This window comes from Miniopterus natalensis, chromosome 11, assembly GCF_054644295.1.
Source record: "Miniopterus natalensis isolate mMinNat1 chromosome 11, mMinNat1.hap1, whole genome shotgun sequence".
Lineage (NCBI taxonomy): Eukaryota > Metazoa > Chordata > Mammalia > Chiroptera > Miniopteridae > Miniopterus > Miniopterus natalensis.
The window spans coordinates 23,497,259-23,524,057 of NC_142091.1; the positions used below are offsets into that span (position 1 = coordinate 23,497,259).

Here is a 26,799-nt window from a genome sequence, read left to right on the forward strand (position 1 = left end):
CAAAGATTCTGATTTGACAGGTCTGGGGTGAGACTCAGGAATCTGCATTGTAATGAGCACTTTAATGATTCTGATTTAGAGGGTCTTCTGGACAGCACTTTGAAAAAAACCTTGACTTAATGGATAATTAACACAGCTGATTGTTAACTGGTGATATCGAAGCGAGAGTAAATAGAAAAACTGAAAAGTTACCAAACTCAAAATTCATCTCATTTAGAATATCATCTAGACCTAGCCCTGCCTGGAATCTCAGGTTTGTTTGAACTTTATTACTTTATCAACAGATAAAATAAATGAAACACAGCTCCTTAACTGACTATAAAAACTCAAGAAAAGGGGAAAATGACTTTTGTTTGTTTCCAACTGGTTCTTTTTAATAGCCCCACAAATCAGTGCTGAAATGCTAAAATTTGAGAGCAGAATGTACAAAATGTTCTTGAATTATATTTTATTCTTGGGTGCCAGGCACATTGGGTTTGTATCAGAAAACACTGAAATAATAAAAAGCAGGTTCCCTGTCAAGTTTCTTTTGTAACTGGGAAACTAAGAGTTGTTGTATTTTGCAAAGAATTTTTAAAAAATAACTCCCTTGGATGAATCCAGTGCCCTCGCTATACATTGAATGAGATGGAGATGGGGGGGGGGGGGGGGGCGGCAGGAAGAGTATTTAAGAAGATACTAGAGGACAAATTAGGTTAGTAATACTTTTTATGATTTGTGGGAAATACATCTCTTTTTTAAAAAAATGACTGCAGTTAAAATGTGGCCAGTTGTTAAGACAAGCTTGTTCCATATGATGGAGACTCTGAGTCTGGAAGCTTAGAGAAAACCTTGTACGGGTGCTACTATGGAGAAAACAGGAAGACAGCTTCCTCTCTGAACATACACCATTTCCTGGGGAGGAAGTGAGAATTTTTTTTTTTTTTAAGTTCTTTGTTGACTCTGTAACAGAGAGGCATCTATTTAGTGGGGACACTATATATCTGTACAACCAGAACATAGACCTTTAAAAAATATATAATTCTGAAAGTACCTTCTCTGCTTGATAATGGTGAGGTTCAGATCCCTTGGATTCCAGGCATGCCTTGTTTTATTGCTCTTTATTTTATTGTGCTCCATAGATGTTGTATTTTTAACAAATTGAAGACAAGACCCTTTACCAGCAAAAAGATCAGGACTAGCTTTATTGCAGCGGTCTGGAATGGAACCCCCAGTGTCTCCGAGGTCCCCGACTTGGTTTGGAATTTGTTGTGTCTTATGACCACCATCGATTTACTCACACTGCTGAACAGTGTTTAAGGGACGGCAGTGAAGCACCACACCATAAAGTGGATTTCAGTGCTGCTCTTCCTTGAAATCCAGTGACATGTCCTGAGGCAACATCACCACCTAGCAGGCAGAGCAGCGCAGGGGATGGGTCCTGTCGGTGCACCAAGGCCTGCCCTCACCAAAAGCCTGCTCTGTATGTGTAGGTAAAAAGAGGCAGCCCAGGCAGTGATGTAGAAGGACATCATCTGTGGTCAGTTTTGTATGTGGGATATCTACTGGCTGAAACTTTATCACCAGCTTCACTTAAGGATGATACCATAGCATTAAGGTGATCACAAATGACTAACCAATATGGGAAATTGTGCGCATAAACCAAGAGTCACTAGAACCAAGAGTCCCTGAGTCTCAGTCGGCATCGTACATTGACTTTTAAATAGTGACTTTAATAGTCTACTGAATGTTTGGACAGAATTTGCCCTGTAACCTTTAAGGGGCTGCAAAGATGGGCCAGTGGATAAATTGAAATGACATCCTTCGCAGCGCAGCCTCACGCAGCGGAGAGAGCGCACCACAGAAAGCAATGCTCAGAGCGCCCCAAAGCCATAGATCTCCAGATTGCAACGGAGAGCTCTAATGGGCATGGTTACAAAGAAACAAGCCCCTTTATCAAGGGCAGAGTAAATCTCTTATGAAAACAAAAGGGGCAGAGGATTTAATATCTTTCCTTAAGTTACCCTGGAAAAATGTTATGCTTCAAACTCACTGTGTTTTTTCAGGAGGTTGGGTGATCTCTCCCTCCCCTTTTTAATCTTCATAACACATCATGGTCCATATAATTTTTGTCTTTCTTTTATTCAGCAACCTTAATATTCTAAAAAGATCTTTCTAAACCCATACGTTTTCCCAGTGCTCCTTTATATACCTCCATCATTCTAGGAATTTCTGAAGTATTCAATGAAGCATATTATGGAGTTGCAGAGCTGCTCCGGAACACCAAGACGGCCTTTATTTTCTTGCCTAGTTGATGCTATTTGAATATGGTGTTTGCAGGCAAGAATAAAAGAAAGAGCAACCTGCATTCTTTTACTTTCGGTCTAAGGAAGACAAAATGAAATGGGCCACCTGGTGACTCTCAGCCTCCTGGCAATTTCAGTATCCCTGCAATAATAAAGACTTGTATTAATACTCATCAATCACCGCAATTATCCATCTCTCTGTAATAAGCTACTTGTTAATGACATATAAGCCAAGTTGTTTTCTAGGTTCACACACCATTTGAAAAGATTAAACAACTATTTCTGGATAACCTATAAAGACCTTCACTGCTTAACCTCCTCAGTAATGGGCATTAATTTCATCAAAACACAAATTAGGCAGGCATTTAGGACCAGAGTTCATATAAGTTACTGTTAGTGCCCAAAATATCAGTTTTTCTTTAGGCATGTAAGTAAATCTTGTTTCTCCTTAAATGTGTAAAAATTTTCTGTTGAGGGCTTACATGGAAGGCCTGAACAGAATACCTAAAGGATCAAAATCAAAATGTAACTTTGTTTTTTACAGGGATCTAGACTTCAGTGTTCAGCTGTTTTTGCTCTAAGCCATAAATTGGGGGATATTTCAAAAGGAGTAACAAAGAAGGTGGGGATGGAAGGAGGGAGGCAGATCTTTGACCTCTGAGGGGAAGGGACAAAAGGCAACCTCCACCCATCAGCCAGGACAAGAGTAGGACACAGCCCCTCAGAAGCAGTGGCATTTGGGCTGTTGCAAGAGTGACCATCAAGCTTGCCAAGTAAATTCAGGCAGTGACCCACAATATGTGTCATACACTTGCACTCGTTACCCTGTCTTCACCAGCCTGGTGCTTAGGAATAGAGTGTAAATCAATAAAAATTGGTAAAACTGAATTAAACTTAGCTTGAACCTCTTAAAGGGAGTGACCATGTCTTATTTCTATTTGTATTCCAAATGCAGTGCCTGAAATACACTAGACACTGAATGTGTTTAATGATGAAACATTTATAGAGCATCTGCAATATACCAGGCATCGTGTTTAAGGCCACCAGGATGGTCTACAGTCTCATAGAAGTGATTAAATGAAGTATATGGGTAGGTCTGTTCTGTTAAAGTACTCTGAGTAATCGTTACTAACAAAACAATAAATGGCAAGAATTAGGCCACTACAGTCATTGCTCAAAGAACAATCCACAGACTGAGCATTCAATTATGTGGCAACCATATGGTTATGCATTTCCCCGTGTTGACATACTGTAAAATTCACACATTATATAAAAAGAAATCACACCAGGAAAGTACAGGCTAATATAAATAGTAGAGTGAAAAACACATTACTGACGTTTACTGCTTAGTAACAGATTTACAGATTTGAGCTTCTGATTTTTAAGAATCCCATTGATGCCAATTTTGAGAAGCCCTCCGATCAATGTAAGAAGAATGAGGAATAAAAAGAAGTGAAATGTAGTAGAATGGTGATGAGAGGGGGAAAGTAACTGATTTAATTTAGCTGCGGCTAATATTACCTCTAAAACATATAAAATCTCTAATGCCCAGATTGGCAGGAAGCCAGGAGACCTGGGTCCTTCTTTTTCTGCTACTAAATAGCTGTATGAATGTAAGCAGATTTCCTCACCCATAACATGAATGCAGTGAACTATTTCTGATATGAATTGTGGTTTAAGAACACACACACACACACACACATCTAGGGTCTTTGCTGAGACCTTTTAATGCATATGCTTTTATCTCTATAAACATATCAATAGAATTATAGACCCATAATTCAGTTACTTCTTTATTCCCCTGAATATAATTAACTCGATAATACAGGTAAGGCTGTGTCAGCAATTCCTTAATAATATCCCTTTCCAAAGGACAGCTCCTCCTCAATCTCATTTGTTTTTACAACACTTTCTCATATTTCTGTGATGGACCTTGCCTAGAGCAATGCATTTTACTTAGCCTGTTTTATATCTGCTGCCCACACTAGACTCTGAGTTCCTTGAGGGCAGACACCATGACTTACTCATCTTTGTGAGTCCTCGAAAAGTGCAGGGATTGGCACACAGTAAGTACTCAATAATGCTGGGGAAAATAGAAGGTAGGGGGGAAAGAGAAAGACCACATATGAGATGGATTGACTCCATTAAAGAAGCCATAGGCATGAGTCTACAGGACCTGATTAGGGCTGCTGAGGATAGGACATTGTGGACATCACTCATTCATAGGGTCGCCAGGGATTGGAGCTGACTCGAAGGCACGTAGCACACGCAGGAGCTCAATAAATACTGAATAAATATTTAATCAAGTTAGTTGGGCAACAGCATATTTGGCATATGTGTCAGGTACCTTCTATTTGCCCCTCCAGATCCATCTCCACCCTTTTTCACCCTGCTCTGGCCAGAAAGTTCTTGATCCTTTCAAGGAAGCCTGATCTACAAGTCTCTCCTTCTTGGTTCCAGGAACTTCTTTCTCCCCCATTCCTAAGGCCTGGGGATGGTGGCAGTGTAGCTATTAGCCCTGGATTCCTGCCCCCTCCCTTGGGATTCCCCTTTACCTACCTATACCTGGGTGATTAATCCTCAGTCCCGTCACAAATTATCCTAATTGGAATGCACGCACTATTTCTTACCCGGACCCTCACTGATACAGGAGATAAGAAAGGAAGAAGATTTCAGTGTAAAAGGTGTCTTTGCACTCACATCATTGAGAATGACCACACTGAATTTTTTGGTAAACATTTCAACAAATAGATCCTTGTGTGAACTATGTGTTTTTATACACGGCTGAATCTCGCTGATTCACTCACTCCTGAGTATGCTGTTACAGATTCATTTCAGTGTCTACACCACAAATGCTTTTTGTGTTTGAGTTGGTAATTATTTATATTTACATTTGGCCCTTGGTGTTTAAATGAGTTTTTCTGTGACTTGCGACCTCTTGCTTTGGAAGATAGTGCCTCAGGAGAAAGGGTGCCATCTTTTTCTTTTTTTAGTAATTCCTCATACCTAGCAGTTTTATGGCTAACTGGTATCTGAAAAAAATCTAGGTATTTATTAATTATGAATATGGCCTAGTAAGTATAGAGCCAGGTCTGACAACAAACATTCTGCACATTTTTAGGTCTACTTTGGTAGGACTTGTAACATTCTTTTCAAGAGCCAGCAATTCTTAAGGAAGTATATCACCAGTTGATTAGTATGTTCATGATAAAATAATTCAGAGAATCATTAAAATGTCCATTCTTTAGAGAGTGTTAAACTTACAAGTTCAGGCAATTGTCCAGATATGCCATTCCTTTATCACTGATATACAAGCACCACGAAGTCGGAGAGTTTTTTCATTTTGTATTCTGCTGAATCCTCAGAGCTTAAAACAGAGTCTGACATCTAGTAAGTGTCCAATAAATATTTGTTGATTAAATGATTATATTGGAATTTGGTTATATTATGTTGTTCTCTTTTGTGTTTTTGCAATTGTATTGTCATTCATAAGTGGGAAGAAAAGAATTTAAATTCATATTTTCGACAGATACTTATTGCATTCTTACTCTGTTGAAAGCACTGTATTAGGGGTTTCTTTGGGAGTTCGCAGTCAACAAGTTAAAAAATAACCTCTTGAACACAACATAGTCAATAGCATTTTGTTTTTTACATCAAAATATCTTTGCTGAAAGCAAGGCTTTGCTTCCATTCTCTGTATCTCTGATTTTTGCCAGCTTTGCAGAAATATATTGAAACAATTAGCACTTTCCTCAGAGCGCCTGGTTCTGTTCTGGGTTTCCATGGCTAGTGACCATGTTGAGCCTGTCATGTGGGCCTGGTTACCCCAGTAGAAGTCCTGGATAGCCCATCCTGCTGGCGTGACTTTTTCTGCCTCACCCATGATGGTAGAGCCCAGACTCTTCCTCCTCACCAGTGATTCGTAGGAAGCTTCTGTGGTGTCTTGGTTCCATTAGAGATGTCCCAAGCCCCTTTTATTAGATTTTCATATGACTGCAGTTGATTCATACATTAAAGTTAGACAGGCTCTTACATTCATAGATGTTTTGATTTATCCTCAAAATCTTTTCACTTATTTGACTACAGATAGATCCTTGATGTGAGTCATTCTTAGGGAGTAGTCCTAGTAGCTTCACAACTTGGAACATATTGAGTAACACCCCAAACTTAGAGTAATTGTTCCTTAATCTAAATCAGCTTCCTTAATCTAAATAAACTTCAGGAGGACCAGAGCTTATGAGGGCAAGACGCTGTTATAATTGGTGAGCTCACACTCCCTTTAGGCAATTAAATCTCCTCCCCTCTCCCCCCTCCCCCTCCCCCTTCCTCCTCCCCCCTCCTCCTACTCTTCCTCTTCCCCCCTTCTCCCCCTCCTCCTCCCCTCCCCTTCCTCCCCCCTCCTCCTACTCTTCCTCCTTTCTCCCTTGAGTCCCCAGAGATCCACTTCCCTTTGTTAAGATTCACATTTACAGGGTAGAGAGAAATGCCTTAAAGATCCATCAGGTAAGTACAAGTAATTATTCTAAGTAGTTACACACAACTGTCTATTGCTCGGAAAAATTCCTCCATGAAAATACTTCTTTACAATGTATTTTCAGACTTTATGCCATAAATGAATGAGGCCTTTATTTATTTATTTTTTTAAAGACAAGAAAAATAGTCCTTTCTTCAAAAAGAGGTAAAAGTCATTGTAATCATATGAAAACATTACTTCCAAGTCATAATACCAAAGAAATTCAGAAGTAGAACTTACCATCTTGATTGTTTTGTTGCATGGAATTGTTCCTCCTGCTTTTCCCCTTCGTGGTCCCCTCTTTGCTGGTGTCCTGTAAGGGATGGCACCCTTGCCCCCTGATTGCTCTGCACACTGGTACTTTCTCTCCCGAAATGGCCGTTTTCAGTTAGACCCTTAATGCACTTCAGCATTTCTCCACCCATTTCCCCCACCACAGACACACACTTTGCTAACTTGTCAGAGCCCAGAAGTTCCTAAGACGTCAGCAGGAAGAAATGATAGTGTGAGGAATAGCCATGGCCCGAAGGAAATAATAAATTGCAGGAGCGTCGCTGGGAGGAACATGCTAACTTAGGACATCCTTCTCTGATGAAATCTGTCAGGCTCTTAGTTTTCCAAATGTGGGAACTTTTGTACTTGTTTTCCTCTTCGGCACAGGGTGATTCCCAAGAGAGATTCCATTCATTCCTCATAGAGAAACAAGAAAGGACGAAGTTGAGCTGGTAGCTTGTTAGAACTGTGTTTGCTTTGAGATTGGATTCAAGAAATGGCCTTGGAAGTGCTGCTCTCCCGTTTCTTAGCTGGGCCACGTGGAGCTCAGCCAGGGAGTGTCCTGACCAGGGACTGCTACAGTTATCGAGAACACTAAGTGGGCTGGTGAGTGTAAGCATAGAGACGAATTATGGGCAAAGTCATTAATTAAGGTCAAGTGTACACCTTCGTTGTGGCTAATCTTTCATCTGTTTCAACTGAGGTTCTTACTGCCTTTAGTAGGTGGTAATAATGTAACTGAATTTCCCAGATATGTCTGAAATACTCACACTTGCATTTGTTAATTTACCCAGGTTGGTTCCCGGCCACCCTCCCCCTCCGTATCAAGAGGGAGTTTACAGTAATGTTTTCTTTATGCTAATAAGTGGTTCCCTTCCAGCTAGAACTAGAAGCTGAACCCTGCCTAATGAAATGGTTGGTCTTTAGTCCAAATTGATGAAACGTAGAAGGACTTTTGCATTCACTATTTTCTTTATCTTCTATGGAAAAAGTGGAGACTGCTGGGTGGGTTTGGCTTTCTGCCAGTTAATGTTACCACTGTTTTCCTGTGATGCCTGTTCACATGAGTCAACAGAAACCTTTTTGACTAAGCAGTTAGATTTAGCAAGATTGTATGCATCGGGGTATTGGATATGGGGGGAAACAAGAGTAAGGGGAGGCAGTGAGACTTCAGACAGAAGCACTGACAAATAAGTTCCCAAAACAGTGGAGTCACCACAGCCCCACACCACCTCCCATCTGCCCAGAGCAAGTTCTATAGGATGATGGACAGAGAAGAAAGTGCTTGGTTTTGTCATCACGTGCTCACAGACTCCCAGCCCCAGAAGAACTGGACTCGCAGCTTCTGGATCTCAGAGAGAGGAGAGCCTCTGAGGGACGAGACCCCCGCACAGGGCCTCACTTCGTCCATCCTTGAAGTCAGCCTTCTTATGAAGAACCTTGGTGATTTTAACACATCATTGCAGTGAAGGGATGATATGTTAAATAACTTACTAGCAGAACAAGAGGAAAAGAAAGCACTTCATAGCGTTGGGGTGGCAAGGACAGCAAATTCTTAGGCTGTGTTCAGATCAATGAATGACCTAAAATAGGGATATGTATCGGTTAGACTCAACTTTGGTTGTGATAGAAAATACAAAATAATAGTAAGTTAGACAACAGACATGCTTATCTCTCTTTCTTGTAATGAAGCCCCAAGGTGCGGTCCGGGGGGGGGGGGGGAACACGGTAGTGTCAGGGATCTACATTCCTTCTCTCCTGCTGTTCTGCCAGCCTCCGCATGTGGCTTCCAGGTGGCAGCATGGCAGCTAGAGGCCCGGTCAGATGAAGGAAGAGGCAGGGCCGCTGCAGGGGCCGCCCCTCTCTGTAAGGACCCTTCCCAGAAATCACACACAATACTTCCATCGAATTATAGTCCCACGGCCACTCCTAGCCACAGGAGGGGCTGGAAAATGGAGCCTTCATTCAGGGTACTTATGTGGCCAGCCAAAGGTCAGGGATGGGATGGCTAACGAGGAAGGAGAGGATGTGCATCGCTCTCCTTTCTGGAACTTTCCAGCGCTCTCCCTGGTTCCCAGGAACTGGTGGTCTCTCTCCAGGATGTGAAAGGCCTTCTCTACTCTGTCTTGTTCCCAGCACACCTAAGGCACATTTTTCACTTCTGAAAACCACACTAGGAAAAAATATATATATGTATGAATTCCAAGGTGCATTACCAGCATGGTTTGAGGAATGGGACCCTCCATCTGCCCCACTGTTGGTTCAAAGAACTGAATGGTCTGTGTCAAATGAAGAAGTGAGGGAACTGTGCCGTTTAGCCAGGAATTTACTCTTCTCTCAGGAAACACATAGGGGAGGGGTTTTACCTGACTTAAAACATTTCAAGAGCTAATTGCTATGTTCCCAGTTGGTAAAACTGTCATATGGCCCAAATCAGGGAGTCTGACTCAAGGCACCATGTAAGGAGCATTTTCTGATCCCCAGAGCAGCCCTGAGGTTGCATGAATTATATCTGAGGAGAGTGAACTTTCTGTGGTCGAAGGGATCTAAGCAATGGTTGGAGGGTCTGTCGATAGCCTTTTAACATGTCACCCTGCCGCTAGTCTCACTAGCCACTGCAGTCCATTCTTCACATTGTCACTGGTGATCTTTTGAAATACAGAATAGATCACAGAACTTCCCAGATAACTCTCTCAGTGGCTTCCCACTTCTATCTATTGCCCAGTTCCCCTCACCTGGTCTTGGCTCACTCCCTCCAAGTCTCCAGATGTGGTTTTCACTTCCTCAATTGTGTCACATTTCTCTTCCTCAGGGAACTTTACCCACCTTGTGCCCTCTTCCAGAACACTCTCTTTCATTCTCACTCTCACACTTTACCTGGCCAACTCCTACACGTGCTGAGTCATCACTTCCTCTCTGAGGTCTCCACTTGCGCCCTCTCTGAAGGGAGTTTCCCATAACTTCTGTCACTTCCCCTAGCACAGCAATCACTACAATGACTGCAATGGATTGTTGAATGATCTGTCATTCTAGCTAGACTACAAGCTCCGAGTAGGCAGAGTCTGGTGTCCTCAGACTTAGCACACTGCCCAGCACATAGCAGGTGACTGACAATAATGTGGAATGTTATAGAAGGCATTCAAGCATCAGCCATGGGGAGATCCAGGTTAAAGATGAGGAAGAAGCAGTAGAGGAATGAAACACAAACAAAAGGTTGTCTTTTGCCCCAGCCCCCCTTGCATTCTTCCCAGAGTGGTGGGATAGAGGCATGGGGAAGAATGGCTTCTCTCGGGTTACTTGGATTGCCTGCCAGCCCCCAAAGAGTCAGAGCAACTGTTAAAGTGGAATTTGAAATACTAGCTATGTTAATGGAGGTCAGAATTACGGAGACTGGATTTACAGCTCCAAAAATTGACCCAGAATTATATTCTATTAGTCAAAATTAGTTATGTTGAAAGAGGGGCAAAGGGCTTCTTCGTATATAGACTATTGCTAATGTGTCCCTGGGCTTAAATCTTGTTTGGTTTCCATCTGTTCTGGAGAATGTGACTATGAATCTCAGGTCTTGACCACACCAAGAGCAGAAATTGCATATGAGCAGCTTTGGCCTCCCAGACCTTAGGGACCTGGCCACCCATCTCCACCTTTCCTGGAGTGATTTTTACAGGCGCTGAGTAAACTCCTGTCCTCCGATCCCTACTGCCATTTGCTTCCTGTTGCTTAACAGTCTACATTTAGAGATGCAGCCTCAAGCACAAGACCACAAGAATATAACACCTTGATTTAAATTTACATAGAGATATATTGGATCCAGTTCAGAAGGAGAAGACTGTTGGGCTTTGGGTGGGGAGGGAGGGGAAAAAGAAGTTTGAGACAGGAGAGGCTGAGAATTAATTCGAGCAGGCAGAGTATAAACTACATTTAAATTTTAATTTTGCTTAGCCTTTTTCACCCCAACATAACAGACAGGAGCGATTTCTTGTTTGGGGCTGAGGTGGCAGTGAGGAGCCACTCAGCCCTGGGAGGGGACCTCCTGCTTCCAGCAGGGGTGCAGGGCACTCTGTTCTGCGCTGGAGCATGTGGGAGTCTCTAACCCTGCATTGCCCCTGAGTGCGGGAGCCAGGCAGCCCCGCACTTGCACTACCGCTGGTCGGCCCGGTGGTCAGTCCCTGCTTGGGGTTTCCTTGCGCAGGTCTCCTTTCCTTGGTATACACAGACCATCAGGAAGTCGGGAAGGGCCAAGAAGGATAGCATTTTCCCAGAAGGACGAGTCTTATTCTCACGCAGCCCAGAACAGTGCAAAACAGTTTTAAAGTAGAGCCCTTTTCTGAGGCTGATTGGAAATATCTAACTTTTCATAGAATGAGAATCACACTCCTGGCATGAACTATTCATTTTCTCGATTGCTGCAAGAAAGCACATGAATGACAATCTTATTATCTTCCCCATTTTTGTTCTAGAAGGCACAAAGTTGCTAATAATGTGGTGTGTACAGAGCATTAGTTAACAATAGTCACTTTTTTACTTATATTTACCCTCTAAAATTTTAATTGTTAATTGATCTTTTGAAAATACTCAGGTTGTTAATCTTGCTTTTGTAGGGGTATCTGTAGTGAAATTATACCTTTTAGAATGTATAGATGATCAGAGAGGTTTAATTCTCTTGACATATACAATGACAGTGTTTGGGTTCCATAAACAAACCCCGCTGGTACAATGAATCATTAACCTACTTGCTTTAGGGATTAAGAGAGAGAGAGAGAAAGTTAACTCTTTTGTGACTTATTGTAAATCAGCAAGAGAGAAAAGATGGCAGAGTTTTCAATACTTTTTGCTGTCTAAAAATTGACAGTAGTTTGGTAAGCATATAATTTTCAAGTATACTCCTAATACCCCCTTTTCAGGTACACAAATCTGGCCGTGGCCTTTTTACTGAGTCAAATGGCTTTGTCTTCTACAGTGCGGGTGTGGATGTCCCAGTTACTCAGTGCACGGTTTCTCTAACTTCCATTGGATCCTAGTAAACCGTGCCTCTCTCTTTTTCTACCTTCTGCCTGTATATTTGGTGGTAGAGATTAGTCATAATTTTCTTGGTGAAGCCGACACCCAGGAAGGCACAGACAATTCACGTGTAGTTTTCTGAGTTTTTGAGCTGATGGAAGAGTCAGGCTGATCTTCTGGGCCTGACAACTGGAGGAAATGGAGAGCTCCACCTGGTCCTTCCTGTAAGCTCATCCTCTGAGCTTTCCTCCTTTGGCCTCTAACCCACTTTGGGTGCTCTCCTGCACTGGAGCGCCCCAGCCTATCAAGCAGTGAATCGAGGGGTTTTGTAAACATAGCTAAAATCGAAGACAGCACTGTAGCATACTCTGTAGCTGCAATTATGCTAATCATATTTTTGTGTCAGGGATGCACCAGACTTTCACAGGGCCTTGCACAGATATGTGTATATTTTTTTAATGTGAACACATAAATGATCAATAGCATGACTTGTAGTTCTACCAGAGGTCAGGTCAATGGAGAAAAAAGCTCACAATTCAGAGGAAACATGAGGTAGAAAGATTTGGTTTATATTACTTAGATATCTATACTTTTCAGAATATTTAGCTCCCCCCCCCCCCCAGGGATATTTAGCTTTTTAAATTTTATTTCCACATAGAAAGAATCAGGAAAAAAAATCAGGGTCTGAATATTTTTAATCTCCTGTTTCCCGAGCAAACATATGTATCACGGAATTATATCTATTCTCCTTAGAAATTGTTTAGCATTTAAATTCTAAATATAAAACAGTGTTTCTCTAAATGTCAGAGAAGCTGGGGACGTTGAGGGGTAGGAAGGGATCATGAATTGAACCTCGGAAGCATTCCCTTCAGTGTCTTTGCTTCATGAGAGTAAAGGGAGGAAAGAGTCAATGGACTCAGCCCTATAGCAACACTTTTCCCCAAGGAATTTTGTATTTAGTTCTTGTGCTTTTGGCTAATAAAGAAGAGACACATTTAGTTCATCTGAACAAAAGAAAGCAACATTTCAAAACATGGTTCTTTTGCTTACAGATTTTCTAGATTTTTATCTCAGTCAACTCCAGGTTATAAACTAAGGAGAACAAATTATTTAATGCAAACAAATGTATTCTCTCCTTGCAGTAAGATGCTTTGCATTAAGGTGACTTTTCTCTTGCTCAGACAAAATGAAACAGAGGAAATTACCTGGAGAATTCTTTAAACTCTCACTTTTACTTTGACTATTCAGATGTAGGCTTCAACTGTGTATACACAGTATTACCAGTTCAAACACTAGTACTGAATTGACCCATTAATAAAATAAGTAAACTGGTCCGGTTAATCCATACCTTTCACCCCCACTCACCCCTCACCCCAACTCAATCAGCCAGGCCTCCAATTCCATTGACCATTTGTTTGCATGAATGTATTGGACTGGCCACCTGGTCTGCCATTACAGAGCCTTGGTCTTTCTTTTATTTCTGTGACTATCAATTTTTGTTTCTTATCTTGCTGCCAGTTCTAGATTGTGCACCCTTTGATGGATAGATCTGTGCTTTGTCTCATCTGGTTCCACTTAGACAAACAGTAGGGGTGTAAAAAGATGCTTGGGTCCAGATAACAAGAGACTTGGATCCTATCCCCTCTGGGGACTGTCCCCTGGGCAGACACCGCTACAGTGAGAATTAGAAAGGAAAACAGAAAAGAGGAAAAAAAGCCACATGGGGGATTCATCAGCTACTTTTGTTATGTCTCTTATAATGCAGGTCAAAGGAGTATATGCAGCCTCCTAAAATGGGGAGATTGCCTGGTTAAAGTAAACGGATCAGTCAAATATCTGTTCCTCATGTTTTATTAGAAAAAAGATAAAGATCAATGAAAAATAAAGCATCTTTCTCTTCAAAGAGAGATTTTCATTTTGTTACAAAGGACAGTGTTTCATTTCAAATTAATAAAGACATTGCTGCTTTGCATATGTTCCAGAAAATAAAATTTGTCTTTTCAAACCTCACAGGATTCTCTCTTTCATTACTATTTTTTTCTTGTTTCTGGAGCTAAAGATGTTATACAAATAGGCTAGTTCACAAAAATTTACCAGCAAGTCTTTAACACGGTGTTCTGCCAAGTAAGTATTGCAGACAGATCAATCTGACAGTGTCTTTCTAGCTGGGCAAACACAATGCCACCCTGCTCTATTCCCTCAACATCAGACTTTAGTCCATGGAAGATAGCAGGAGCCAGAGAACGAACAAAATCGTTTTTGAACCCCTTCCCTGAGTTTTAATGGTGCACCTCAGATGTGATTCCTGGAATTCACAGTATTGTAAATTGTACTAAGGCATGTGCTCCACTAGAATTTTTATTTTAAAATAATTCCATTCTGATGCACACAAAGGCAGGGTCAGGGGGTCTACAAGAAGCAAGCCAGGTAAATTTCCATGATTCGTGGTTACTAGGCAATGCCCAGTTGTGGCTGATCATTCATGCTGACATATGTCCCAAGTATAGGTCATCTCAAGTATGGATAACCTGATTGCCCTCAGTAAGACTACATGATAGTCTTATTCTGCCTCCAGATAATTTGAAAGCTGAATAAATAACTAGAGAGGGTCATTCTAAGGAATGCTAACTCAGAGACAAAATTCTGCCTAATCTTTTGAAAACAATTATCCCTAAACAGTTTAGCTGTGCTAATAAGACTTGATGGAAGACAAGAGATAAGATTGTAACATCACAAAATACTTCATCATAGATAACCTCTGTTTTTCTTAGAATTATACACTCTTGATTGAAAGCATCCTTAGAGATCTTTGTACCTTAAAGATGTCTATGCCTGGGTGATATTAATTCCTATCTAGGGCCCTTTGTCTGATGGGCTTCTTCCTTGGATCTAGTTTAGAAACAAAATGTCCCAGTGACAGCCCTTGTTATTATGAAGGACCACAGAGGAGGATTATGAGGACCTAGTTTTGGAGGGTATGGCAAGTGTTGCATGTAGCTTTTCTCAAAAGTGACAGCCAATCCCATCCTTCAGAGAAAACATGGTTCCCCTACTGCTCATTCACTTCCACCCATCGTTTAGTGTCCCAGGTTCCCAGCCCTGTTCCTCAGCCTCCTTGACCCTTGGCTTTGCAGAAGGATCAGACTCACTTGACTTTGAAGCTTCTCTCTCCTTTTTCGGATCGTGTTTATTCATGTGCTGGGAAACTGCAGAAGTTCAAACTTCACATAGTTATCTGGACTTGTGTGAAAATGCCTTTTATCAGCATCAATCCATATAAGGATTTCAGCCTCAACAGCCTCATCAGTGGCCTTCCGTCTAGGCTTTAACATCATCACCAACAGAACTCATTCCCTAAGGCAGTCCATTTCCTCTGAGTTGCCTCTTACAACTCCAGGAGTTGTTCTTAGACAAGAACTTGGGTCTGCACCTAATTAATTGAACCCATCCTTCACATGCTAGAACTTCAGCTAATGAAAGAGAACCCCTATGCTTTCCCTAAGGTACGTGCTCTACTGATTAAATATGTATGGTCCTTTCATCTTTCTTATGTAACAGTAGTTCAGGTTCTTTCTCCATCTAGCCTGTCATGTCCTCTAAACAACTATCAGTTTGTCTATCCCCCTTCTAGAAGGGGATATGGAAAACTACACTCCCAGTGAGGTCTGACAACAGCAGACTAGCGCTATATATGCAACCTCAGATAACACTGGTTGTTTTCGCAGCCACATTATGTGATTGACTGGTATTGAGATTATTGTCAACGGAAGCTCTCTGTACCCCAGTGTGTCTTTCAGAATAGGCCCTCAGTAAAATTTTGATTACTTGAATTAAATTAAATCTTGTTTACACATTACCCATGCAAGATTGCTTCTCTCCAATCCTGTTCATTTTCTACAACTGGTATTTTAATGTCCAAGTACAGAGACTTACATTTTCCTTATTAAGCATCATCTTTTTAGGGCTGCCTTTTGGTTCCAGCTTGTTGAGATCTCTTTTGCTCTTGATTCTGTTACTCAAAGTACTTTTTATTGCTCTCAGCACCATGTTATTGATAAGTTTACTAAGCATGTTTTTACAAATTTAACCAAGTCATCAACACAAATTATTAAACAAGACAAGGAGGAGGTCAGAGTTCTGTGGCATATCATAAGCACCTTATTGGTCATTCTTCCATTAATTGGCTCTACATATGGATGTATAACTCATTACAAGTCCATATATAAAAGGTAGCCAGTAAAATCTTGGATTTTGTGGTCAAGCAGACCTGGATTTCAAAATCCAGCCCTTCCCCTTACTAATGGTGTGGCCTTGGATAAGTTCATTAAAGTTTCTCATCAATAGACTGCTCCTCTGTAATAATACCTCCTTCCTAGGTTTTTTGGGCAGGTGAAACAAGATAGTATCTATGAATTATGGACAAGAGCCTGGCATGTGTTTGTCTCCCATCAATGTCTCCCCAAATCCCTCCCTCAGGTAAATTGTCTGCATCTTATTTACAAGGATATCACATATTCTAGGCTCATAATTAAAAGGAAAAATTCAGTAATCTATTAAAATAGCTTCACCTATAGTGTTTTTTATTTCCTCTTAACAGATTGTCAGTGTGAAATCATTTCCTTGATAAAAGAGGGTAAGAAAAATAGGAATTAAGGTTTTTTAACATGTACCAATAACCTTAGTCATATACATTTCTAGTATGCTTTGGCCCTAAACTTTGGAAGAAAAATCCTGTTATTCGACTTTAATATTTTATACTCATAATAAATTAAGCCAGATGAATAAAAATATAAATAACCTAGTTCCGTCTTTTAAAGCAATTTCCTTTTGTGATGTATTCTTTTCTGAATGAAGGTTTCACTTCCTACAAATGTTCTTGGATAATTCAACAAAGACACCACAATCATATCTACAGCAAACAAGGGAGCGAGTAGATTCGGAGTTTAATAGCTTGCATTGTGTGTCTCTGACATGGATGTGATGAAACATGACGTGAATTAGTAAGTCTGTCAGGAGGAACACTGATATGCTGTCACAAATTAACCGATTATGCTGTAGTGTCAAGGCCATAGATTTTCAATTACCTGAAATTAGTCATAGTGGTAGGAGACTGCTTTTCTTTCTATTCTACCCTACATAGTTTAGGACTAGTTTAGATATTTCAGATGGAGAATTTAAAACATGCATAAAATGTATGCTCTTCTAACAATAAATTAAAAACACTAAGGTAATAGAGAAATATTTACAAGGTAGTAAATTAATAAGCACAAAACTTGTATTATACAAAATGTCCACTAGTTACACACACACACACACACACACACACACACACACACACACAAACTCTTTCAATAAGAAGTCTAGATTAGGCCCTATTGGCTTTCATTGTATAATGAAAATTCATTTATATGCATTACCAAACTCTCATCAAACCATACCTCAGGGCACCAAATGGGAAATCACTTCTTATATTAAACTGGACATGTCAAGAGAATACTGGGTGCAGAGGTGATCATTTCCATGAGTGGAACCAGATGTAGAAAAAAGCCAGTCCCCAGCACTGAGCTAGAATCTTCTCTTGGCTAATAGGATGTGACTGAATTCCAGGAATGCGAGTTCAGTTCAAGGAGTAATGGTTTCTCATCAGTGGATCCCTGGGCATTTGAAAGCCTTCGCTTGTTTGTATGGTAGGGTTTTTTCCTTAAATGCTGAACAAATGCACAGCTTTTTTCAAAGCTTCTCTGACTCGCCCCACAGAATGCTGCCTCATAAATTTTTCCTGTGACGCTTCCTCTTGGTGATGCTTCACATGTGCTTTTTCTGCGCTGCCCCCACTCTGCGTTCACCACCACATTTCCATTGTCAGTCCCCTCCCACACACCATTTCACTCGCTCCTGTGCTCCTCGGATCTTAGAAAAATTCAGCCAGCCGCTTGCACTTTCATTGCACATTATGGAGGAAAAAAAATTGACTTCCTCCAAAAGGGCATAAAGTTCATGTAAAGGACTTAAATATTTTCGAGAACATTTTCTTCTCTGAGGTCTCCTGTTTTTGCACTTGGCACAATAAGAATATATGCTCTCTCTTTGCTTGTGGGACACCCCTCCCCCCAAGCCATTTTTTGCCTGTTGACTGGTTTTCCCATCAGAAGTTCTTAATTATGAGTCAATAAAATAATACTCTACAGTCACACCCCCAGGGAAGGGAAGGATTGCTAAGTACCTAAATTACTCAGGAAAGGATGGAGGCTGGGGGAGGTTTGCTTGCTTTCCATTTTTTGTTTCAGCAGAAGCAGATTTTTAAAACTGAATTACAAAGGTAATAGAAACTGCTTAAATCAGACTTTTGTATCCGTGTTATAAACTAGCCTAAGAAAAAAGAAAACTAAGGCTTCAAACATGGGCTCGTTTCTAAGCACAAACTTGGCAACTTCTCACGTTGCTTTCACTAAACCCAAGAGTTCTCATGCAAGTGAGTTCTGTTTTCATCACTTTCCAGCAAAGATTAAATAGCAGGGTGCTACAGTGATGACTCTGGTTACTCTGATCACTGCCAAGTCAGAAACATCAGAGGGACAGCTCCATTTAACCAGAGGCCAAGGATACCTTGGCCACATGAATGCCCGGCCAAATGCCAGCCAAATTAATCAGTATGCTCAGTGCTCGAGTCAGGAGCGAACGCCTCTTCTGGAGGGCTTAGACCACAGACCAGTGCAAAAAAATATCAGAGCACAGGAGAAAAGTACTCAGTGGCCCACTCCTGGGCGTGACGCTGCTGTTTCAAAATGCTTAGTCACTTTGGATAAATCATATTGCGAGTTCAAGCATTTGCTTCCAAGGCAACCTGGGGGATAGTATGAGCGGTGATTTTTAAAGTGAAGCTAGGTTTATATGCTTATTCTTTCATTTATTCATTTAAAATAAAAACATTTCTAAGGGCACCTAATAAGTGTCAAGGAAATTTTAAATGCATTTCTTTTGACATAGATAATGGGCTAATTTGAAGTACTGAGAAAGATGGGAACCTGGAAGCTATATCTGAGCAACAATAACTAAAATGACAGTGGCTTTTAGTAACTACCTACTGTGTGCCCCACCATGTGTATCTATCACAAGGAAAGTGTGGAGAAGGCAATGCCATGTGTTCAGAAGCAGCTTGATTCACAGAAGTCAGAGGCCTCCAGAGAACTGCCAAACGTCCTGGCAACGTGGAGTAAGGGCAAAGGAACGTCAGACTCAGAGCAGCAGACGGGTCAGAGAACAGGCTACCGCATTTATTTGAGCTACGATTTTTTTTTTTTAATATATTTGTATTGATATCAGAGAGAGGAAGGGAGAGGGAGAGAGAGAGACAGAAACAGAAACATCAATGATGAGAGACTGATTGATCCGCTGCCTCCTGCACGCCCCCGACTGGGTATCAAACCTGCAACCTGGGCATGTGCCCCGACCGGGAATCGAACCTCGATCTCCTGGATCCTAGATCGACTCTCAACCGCTGAGCCACGCCCGGCCAGGCTACGATTTTAAAATCAGTGAAACCTGTTTCTTTGACTCTGATAGCATTTATAAAATCATAACTGTGCTTGTGATATTGTCGTTGTAAAAAGTCTCTGTGAGCGACCGTCAACTATAGTTGTTAAGGGATTAAGACTCTGAAGCCAGAAACTATTGGGTTCAAATTGCCACTCTGACGTTGACCCCCTGTGTAGCCTCGGACAAGTGATTCCAAGCTCTCTGCCTCAGCGTTTCACCTATACAATGAGGACAGTGACAGTTCCTACAGAGCGAGGCTGTTGTGCATACGAGAGAATGCCTGTGAGTTACTTAACGTGGTAGCTAACATTTGCAGAGTAATGATTCCACCAGCCCCTTCTGCCATCCCCATTCCACTTCCATAATACAGTTTGGTGCATCTCTTCTTTCCAGGGACTCCAAAAAGTACTGCTTCTCCTGTGATTTGGTAGGCAATTTGTAAAAACTAATATATAATTCATTTAGGAGCAAAACCTAATTATGCTATATTGCTCTATAATTTCCTCCAGTGTGCAGGTATTCGATGCAGCTTATTAAAAAAGAAAGGAAACCATGCCATCTATCAGAAAGGAGGAATTTGTGAGTCTATACTTCTGGGGTTCTCCAACTGTAATGTGCGAATGAGTCCCAGGCCTCGTTAAAATGCAGATTCTGATCCAACAGGTCTGGGGCGTGGCCTGAAATTTGGGCTTTTCAGCAAATCTCAGGCAGAGCCAGTGCCTCTGGTCTGCGGCCCACACTTTGATCTAGACCCCAAACCAGTAGCAGCGAGCGAATGAACAAGGCAGAGGAATTGGTGTGAACATTCCTCCAGTCACGGGTCATTTCCTTGACAGGAGTTTTTCTGTGGAAGACCCAGCGTTCAGCCCCCACCGACGCGGTCAGGCCTCCCTGAAAAGCGCCACCCGCCCACGGGGCACCTGTGAAAACATATTGGAAACAGGCTCTAGAGAGAGAAAAACCTGCAGTGAGACACCTGGTCAGCCCACAGCTGTACACCCCAGAGAAAGCACCTTGGTTTCAACACTTTGCTGCTCCTTTTCGAGAAGTCCAGTTCCTGCAAGGCCCGGTTATTTCTGCAAACCGCATGTCACAGAAGTCCCTGAGGCTGCTGGACCACAGGGTGCAGCCTCACAGCCTTTTCGGAGCCTTGTCACTGCAGTGAGGAGTAGCTCTGCTGAGAGAGTGAGAAAGGGCCTCTGTGGACCCTTTCTCACTCCTTCACCTAACAGATTTAAGTCAGAGCTCTCAGAGCCTTTATGGAATGGATTTGGGTGCCAATTAGACCAATAAAACACAAAGACTGTGAGGGAGGGACTCCATGCCTTCTCATCTTCCCAGGACAGTTTCTCTGGGGGGAAAAAGATCACAAACCCTCCCCAAATGATTTTGTGCCAATGAGCACATCCTGGAAAAACTTTTTTTTTTTTTTTATCTTAATGTTTAAGAATCCTAGAAAAGTTGGACAAATACAAAAGTAATGACTGTATTCAGAGTCCCTTGTACTCCTTTTGGAATCTGAGGTTGGATGCGGACACTGAGTGATAAAGTGCTAAAGCTTCTTCTTTACCATTGTTCATGCTTTTTTTTTCTGCCTTGGATCCTGGGTGTTGCTCCCCAAGCCCAAAGAGGAGACAGTGTGCCCCTCTGGGAGCCCCGCCCTCCCTGCTTAGCAGGGTGCAAATGCAGACTTTCGATCTTCATGTATGCCAAGTAGCTTTTCCTCAGTTGGTCCAAAACACAAGCTTACAGATTTATTCATGAGTCCCACGCCCAGTTCCGGCAAAAGTAATAGGTATGGTCATTTCGGTTAGGTAATATAACAGTGAAAGTTACCACAGGAATTGATGAAAAAAATATTTATTAGGTTACAGAAATAGAGAAAAATAATAATGTAAAAAAAGGCAAGGTGGAGGGGTGTATGTGAAACTGTAATTTCTCTGCAGTTTTACTATAAACCTAAAATTGCTCTAAAAACAAACTCTATTAATAAAAGAGATGCAAAGTTCATGATCTCAGAATATAAGCCAGTAGGCCATATACAAAAGTTTAGAAAAGATGTTCAAGAAGCAAAAGCTTCCAAAAAGTTTCCTGTTACAGCACCATAATTAACTGGTATTATGGGGGGTTCTGTTCTACTGGTAGAAGGCAAGGAGGTCTCCACCTCATAGCTTCTCCAGCAAGAGAGAGTATCCTGGAAGAGAAGCCTGTTGAAATGAAAACGGCGGCTGGCTTAGAGCACAGCCTGGGTTTGAATTCCAGGTCTCCCTTCTTACTAGCTGTGTGGCTTTGGGCAAGCTCCGTAACAGTTTTGACCTTAAGTTTTCTCATTGTAACTATTTATAATGACATGTGCATAACAGAGTTATTACAAAGATTAAATAAAATATTGTAAGCGAAAACACTAGCCATGGTCTGTGCTTAGCAAATTAGTTGAAGTTAACCAGCTTCAAGTAGCAATGCCCTGCTTTTGTGGTTTAATTCAATGAAGAGGTGTATCATGTCAGCTAGATGAAAGATCGGTTCGGGGGGAAGGAAACCTCGGGAGGGGTGAAACCTGCTGGTATGCAGATAAGTACCTAGCAATCTGCCTACACCCTGTGGGCCCCCAGTAAGTATTTATCGCATGCATAAGGATTTGGTTTGGGAGTGCCTAAAATTTCATGTACAGCAGGTTCTCGAATAACATTGTTTCATTCAATACCATTTTATTATAACATGATGGGATGCCATAGAAACTTATTCTTGCTGGTATCAATTAGCCTATGGTAAAATTGGTCTCGTTATATATTGTTTTCCTTAAAGTTGCAGAACCTATTGTTGACATCGAGGACTTAGTGTAGTAGTTGGTTGATACTATCCTCAGACCCATTGCTTTGATGCTTATAGAACATCACACTTTCCAAAGTACATTTATACCTATTTAATAAAATATACAAACCAAAACCTAGGAGGCTGGTAAGACAGATCTCAGATTCTATTTTGTAGAAGTGGAAACTGAGGTACACATTGAATCACACACACACACACACACACACACGCACGCACACAAAATCTAGCAAAATAGCAGAATTAGAACTTAGGTCTTCTAATTTGTGATCAGTTTTTCCACTATATCTGTTGAAAGTTAGTGAGTCTCTTTTCCCTGTATCTACTGGGGGTAGGGGATGTCATTCTACACATTTAAGAGAGCATGGACGAGACATAAGCCCGAGGTTGGGAAATTTACAATATCAGGGAAGATTTTTGCTGGATTAGATAGTGGTTGCTTGTGATGTATGAAAAAAAAATGGTGGAGGGCAAATGTAGAAAAGATTTTATCAGGCAACAAACATTTCGTGTAAGTCCCCTTTTCCAAATAGTTTTACTCTGTTTCTTTTCGGTTTGGGATTTGATTGTCACTGATGGCCATCTGCACGGCTTGCCCATGCATAAGGCCACTATAGCTAAGTTTTCAGCTTTATGGACAGTTCTTATATATGATGGCAGGTCTGCGCTGACACTTTACCAAAAGCTCTATTTTTTGCATCTTAGGCTTATTCGCAAATAACATTGTAAAAGCTTGATGGAGGGAGGGGAGTGGCATGGCAAAGAGAAAAGAAAGTAAAGAAAGGTTTTCCCAGTGATGGTTTTCTTGGTTATTACCATAATCGCACAAAATGGACTATCTGATGTTTGTATAGGTCCAGCAGAAAAGTAGAATTGTTATGTTTTTGTAACATATGTAATACTATGTAAACCTCATCTTGATCTGGAGGGTGGCCAGCTCCCAACTATCCCCTAATGGAAGGAGCATTGACAGAGATAAGACAAAGTGGGAGCTTGTCTTATGAGGGCATCAGTGCTCAACCATGAGGCTTGCTGTTTGTCTGGGGGTACATCTGCCTTCTTCTTAAACAAAATTTTAGCATAGACAGTGTAATCACCATCTACTATAACTGTATGACAAGTTACCCCAAAACTTGGTGGCTTAAAGCAAGGACAACATTTACTTTGCCCTAGAACCTGTCATTTGGGCAGTGCTCAGTCAGGGGTGAGCTCCATTTGGCTTCCACTGGAACGGCCTGCAGGCTGCAGGGCTGGAGTCACCTGAAGGCTCCCTCACTCCTATGTTTGGTGGTTGATCCTGGCTGTTGGAGCTGTCAGCCAGAACATCTCCATGTGGCCTCTCCCTGTGACCTGGGCTTCCTCATAGTATGGCAGCTAGGTTCCAAGTGTGCTCAACCATGAGGCTTCAGCACCCCAAACCATGAGCACCCCAAAAGAGAGAGTCAAGTGGAAGCTGTGTCCTCTGTGTTCCCCAGCCTAGGAAGTCACACAGTACCAATTCTACTCTACATAAACCCCACCTCTCAGGGGGAAGACTGTCAAAATACATTGTCAGAAGATCATATGAAATGGAGATATTGCTGCAGCCCTTTAGATATTGCCACATCCCTTCAGCAGCCTTCCTTTGCCTTCTTTGGTATCACTGCTTCCCTCTCCAGGTCTCTACTCAGTACCTTCTTAGACATTTTTGTATTCTTCATCTGCCTTTGTTTGGTATTGTTCCAAAAGGGAACCCAAAACTGCATTCCTGAGTCACAGATTCTTAGCTTTAGACTGGACCTTGGAGATTTTGTCATCTCTGTGGTCACAGTAACTGCCTTTCCCTCCTTTCTTCTTCTGATTGCTGGCCCTGTCTGAAGCTGCCTACGCTGAGAAGCAATGCCGGGGTCTTACTTGGCCATGGATGGACAGCTAACCCAAGGTGCCATTCTCTGAGACAACTGATGAGCTGGCAGTGAGAGGAGAATGGGGCAGACACAGCAGGAGAAGCAAATATGTCCTGATACCATGAAGCGCGGAAAAGAGAGAAAAGTGTAGAGAAAAGCAGCATTCCAGACCCTGGTGGCTTCCCAGGATTCCTTCTCGGCCAAACATGCTAAGACGGCCTGGGATAGGGGCGATGGTTTTTGAGGTTTTTTGTTTGTTTGTTTTGCAGCCAAAATAGCCTGAAATAGCATCCAACCTTTGGAGATCTGGAGCAGGAATGTGACTTGTCCAGAGTCACCAGCTGGTTAGTGAAGGAGCCTGCATTTGAGTCTGGCCATCTGATTCGCTTTCAGTATTAGATAGTTCCTGAATGTAGGCTTGGGTGGAAGGAAGCAGCAACCCTGAGGTTGTTAAGAGTTTGGGGAAGGGAGTTAAAGAAATAAGGAAGGAGACTGGGGGGTAAAGAGCGAAAAGGGAAGGCTGGGGACCCTGAAGTTCAGTTTCTCTTTGATATTGTTACTTGATCTTAGGCATTTTCACCATTCCCTGGTTTCTGTAACATCCATTCATACCCTTCCTTTTGGACATCTGAACTATTTCTCTCTCTTTAGATTGAAGGGTAACAGTTGGCATGTCTAGTTATAATGAGCCTGGGTACACCAGACTTTTCATGTGAAAGGTGTATAGAAGGTAAGGTCATTGTCACAACATGCAGTTCTGTGTTGCTGGGAAGAAATACAATGTCAGGCAGAATAACACAGACTTGACAGACAGTCACACAGACTTAAGCATTTAGGGACAAAAGCAGAATGAACCCTTTCTCGGAATGCTGTCTAATCAAATCCAGGCATGTGTCCAGCCTGCTGCTCTGCATGACCATCTCATTGGGCAATGATTATTAAAATTGGATGCTTTTTTCAGAAGAGGGTCAACATTAAAATTCTGCCGAGCATTATCTTCTCCCCGCAATGGCCATGTCATTTTTATAAGAGATTGTGTTGCCTAGAAATCCTCTTGATCCTTTTGTTCCTCCTCACATCTAATCCCTGATGTAGTTAGCGGCAGAACTGGGTACCAGACACAGTCAGACACGCACAAGAGACAATTAACACCTACCTCTTGGAACACTGGGGCCGATGAATAAGATACTGTGCCGCAGCCGCATGTTTTTATGTTTACCACAATCGAGCTTGATTGAAGCTGGCTTTTGTGACATTTTCTGATTCCTTGTGGTGTTGGTCATTTTAGGAGACTGGATGCCCAGCTTCATGTCTCACCTCACAGGGAATCGCCCCTGTGGCCATTTCCAGATCTGTGCCAGAGATTAACTGATGCTTTTCTGTGGCTGGTGAAATAGCATAGTAAGGTCATTCCTAAATGCTGGCTGGGGGCGAACTGAACTCTTCAGATCAAATATGTTTGTCCCACTCCTGGCTCTGCCTCCTGATCAAAGGCAGGGGTGATTTCAGAGAGGCGGCCCCTCACTCAGTCAGATGCTGCACCTCTGCTCTCTCTCCATAGGCATTAAAACAAGGCACTGATGTGTGACCAAGTCCTCATCATGGCAGTGACTTCAGTTTATCACAGAGTCAAGGCCCACATCTCTAATCCCACCCTGCAAAGCTGTCCCAGAGAGTCGCACAGCCCCACAGATGTCTTTTACTGTTTTTCTAATCACTTTTAATGTGTCTGCCCACTGCTTTTGTAAGTGTTGATTTCTAAGCGTGGCCATGTCAGCAGAAAGACAGACAGACAGAGAAAGAAAGAGAGTGGAAGAGAGAGAAAGAAAAAGAGAGAAGATTGATTCTCACAAAGGGGTACCATTTTAATAGCTCAATTTTTTTTTTAAGTTAAAGAATATAAAATTGTAGATCTCATCAGGATTTAAATTGTATTCCAGGTGCAGGATAATATTTAAACAGAGAGAGAGAAAAAAACACACACACCAAGGTCTAAGGATAGTTGACCTTTCCCACTTCCCCCAAAAATTCCCTCAAAAAAATGCCACTGTCTGTGTTTTCCAACATGAGAAAATGAATTGTTCCCAAGCTCTATTTCCTCTCATAGATATTAATTTCCATCCTACCCACTTTCTATTTTTAATGGATATTTTTTAGATTAAATGTAGGCTTAGAGCTGCTAATAACTTCATGATAAATGTTTAGATCAGTAACAGAGATATTTAAAAACAATAGAAACAGGCTCAGTGTCCTTGCAGCTTCCTTATGAAGGAAGATGGTGTATTTCTAGGTGTGTTTTATGGCCTAGAAAGACTGAGCGCCAAGTGAAGACCCTTCCCCCCCGCATTGTCAGATTTTGAATATTAAGCATAAGCTGCCTTGTAATTTTGGCAGTGGCCTGTCATTTGGGTACTTGTCTGCAAATGCTACTAATGTTATTTTGGATAAAAACTGTCTCATTACCATGTAAGTTATG

At 41.8% G+C, this 26,799-nt stretch overlaps 1 protein-coding gene across 1 annotated transcript in view; it reads left to right on the forward strand.

The window, feature by feature from the left end:
- MAML2 (mastermind like transcriptional coactivator 2) overlaps nt 1-26,799 on the forward strand; it is a 326,677-nt gene that overhangs the window by 120,366 nt on the left and 179,512 nt on the right. The window lies entirely within an intron of this gene.